General features: G+C 25.3%; 1 non-coding gene across 1 annotated transcript; it reads right to left on the reverse strand.

The window, feature by feature from the left end:
• Positions 1-2,534: 2,534 nt before the first annotated feature.
• Positions 2,535-2,606, reverse strand: TRNAD-GUC (transfer RNA aspartic acid (anticodon GUC)). Its single transcript has one exon. It is a non-coding gene; the product is annotated as a tRNA-Asp (tRNA).
• Between the last annotated feature and the right edge of the window lie 219 nt (positions 2,607-2,825).

Genomic DNA, 2,825 nt, shown 5'->3' on the forward strand with positions numbered 1-2,825 from the left:
ATTTGCATGATTTCATGTGGAAGATGCATTTCGAGATAAGAAAAGGGTTGTTGATGTTAGTATCGGCATTGTTGGATGTGACTTTTTAAAAGATGATTGTATTAATGTAGTGATGGTAATGGGGTAGGGTAAGATGGACGATGCTAAATTCATCATCATTCCATAATTGATACATTTTGTTCCACCATCAGTTTTGTTCCACTATGAGTTTCGTTTCACTATGAATCTATAATCTTGAAAATTTTTACTTCAATCATAGATGTTGAATGTATTCATCTCGTTTACTCTATTTAAATTTAATTTTGTTATTATCTTTAATAATTTTAAGGGTAAACTCCATCTAATGTTATGAAATTATTAATATGTTTACATTTTAGTCACTTAATTTTAAAAAAATACAAAATGATCCTTTAACTATTTGAGAGGTTTCATTTAAGTTATTGAACTATTTGAAAGTTTTTATTTAAGTTATTGAGCTGTTAAGTTTTGTTTTAAAGCTCAACTAGTAGGCTTCAAGCGTCAATTTGCTGATTGGTTTAGTGGATTACTACCCGTTGATGAGTAAAATAACATATTTTAAATTTAAATCGATTTGATAGTCTATGTCAGAGATTGAAGAAGAAAAATATTTGGATTTTGGTTCTCAAATTTGCGACGTTCAAAGTTATTTCTTAAAAGAGAAGAAACCTTTCAATTGATGCATGTAATGTAAACAAAAAATACCATATATAAATTATTTTAACAATCCATTGACTTACATGAAAACTTTTGAATAGTTCATTAATAATTTTTGCAACTTTTTGAAGTTGAGTGTCTAAGATGTAAGGTATGGTTTACCGTTTTTATAATATTTTTAAAGGCAAGTAAATATTTAAACTCAATTTCTGGAAAAAAGAATTAATATAAAACATATGAAATTTTCTACAACATAATTATATTTTTACCGTTTTAATAATTATATATATTCAATGATAAAATGGTAATTTCATATAGTGGACTCGAGTTGAGCAAGTAAAAACAAAAAATTCACCATGTCCCATTTTTCAAAAGAAAATGTACACTTCATTCAAAGCAGATCAATGTAAAATCCATCGGAGAATTTGATTTCACTAATTGAACTAATAGATCCAGTCTAAGTTTTAAATCCATGAATGTTTGGGATGAAAATTCATGTTACATATTTGGATATTCGCAGATATTCAATCTGATTTTTTTTTTGTATACTTTTATATTGTGGATTCAAATAATATTTAAATTCGAATTTTAAGATTACCATCCTTATTGATTCGGAACAAATATAGGTAGATACTTAGTATATTCATTATTTGAATTTGCATTGCTTATTTGGATAATAGACAAGATTTAGGATTTAAATATTTGAATCTATTGCTAACAAAATGCTTATAATTTTGATTATATATATAGTCACTCATCTCTATAATAGTTCTCTTTGTCACCAAGATTTTGCATGTTACAGAGAGGAGGTTGTTATACACCTATAACAACAAATTGTTATAAACCTATAATAAAATTCATATCATGACTTTTCATCAAAAAAAATTGAGAATTATATTAAATAAATGAAAGTCGGAATTAAATCAACAAAATTAAAAATTAAAAGACATAACAGTGCACACATTATTACTTTTTAGCATATTTTATTTTACATTTTTTCATATCATATGAATAATCATGAAGTTCAGTAATCTAACAAATTTAACTAATTGAAATAAGTTTCAAAATAAATTAAATAATTTATTATGAGTTATTAAATTCAAGTAATCATTTATAATTTTATGATCTAAATTCATGGTAGAATATTAAATTAAGGAACATAATAGTTTATTAAATTGGTATATCTAATTCTTTTAATTATTTTCATTTAATAAAATATGATTAATAGATTTTTATGCGAAATATAAATATTTTATTGAAATAATATTTTAATTAAGATCATTTTTATTTAATAGATTATAATTAATAGAATTTCCTATATGCTAAAATTTGACTTAAATTTTTTGACAATAGGTTGTTGTTATAGGTATAAAGAGCTAAAAAAAATATAAAAAATCGGTTCTACTATAAGTTTGGTTGTTATAGTAAAACATTTTTATAGCATGTAGTTATTATATAAAAGACGGATTGTATAAAAATTTAACACATTCAAATTCAATTTACAGATTTAAAAATTCAATTTTTTTAAAAAAATAAGAGATTCCACAAAGAATAGTATTTAATTAAGATTCAAATTTAGATAATAATAGTGGGATAATTAACATATAATAAATGAATTCAAATATCAAACTTCTTTGTCATTCCTAATGAAGAGAGGGTAGCATTGATTGTTGGAACACCTTGGGCTTGATTTGCAGCAATATGTTTTCAACTGCAGGACCGTAAAAATCATGGGCCCCTAAGTCTCTGAAGCCCAGATTTTGGTTCGGTCCTCAGGACAATTTGGGCTCGAACTAGCCGTTTTCTTCTTTTTTTATCCAACCCGAGGTTCCGGTTGGAAAAATAAAATAAATAAAAATCGCCGTTGCCGGGGATCGAACCCGGGTCACCCGCGTGACAGGCGGGAATACTCACCACTATACTACAACGACTTGATGTTTAAAGTCCATGTTTTTATTATTTTCAATATTTTTTTGTCTTAAAAAATTTATATGAAAACGTGACAGAATAGTTTTTATTATAATATACATTTATTCCCAAATCATGTGTGGTTGAAGTTTTTATTCATGATTGAAAGTAAATATTTACAACAAATCAAAATCACATTCATATTCAAATTAATGTAAATAGAAACAAATTTAAAAGGCTTT

This window comes from Gossypium arboreum, chromosome 9 (assembly GCF_025698485.1).
Source record: "Gossypium arboreum isolate Shixiya-1 chromosome 9, ASM2569848v2, whole genome shotgun sequence".
In the NCBI taxonomy this organism is placed as follows: domain Eukaryota; kingdom Viridiplantae; phylum Streptophyta; class Magnoliopsida; order Malvales; family Malvaceae; genus Gossypium; species Gossypium arboreum.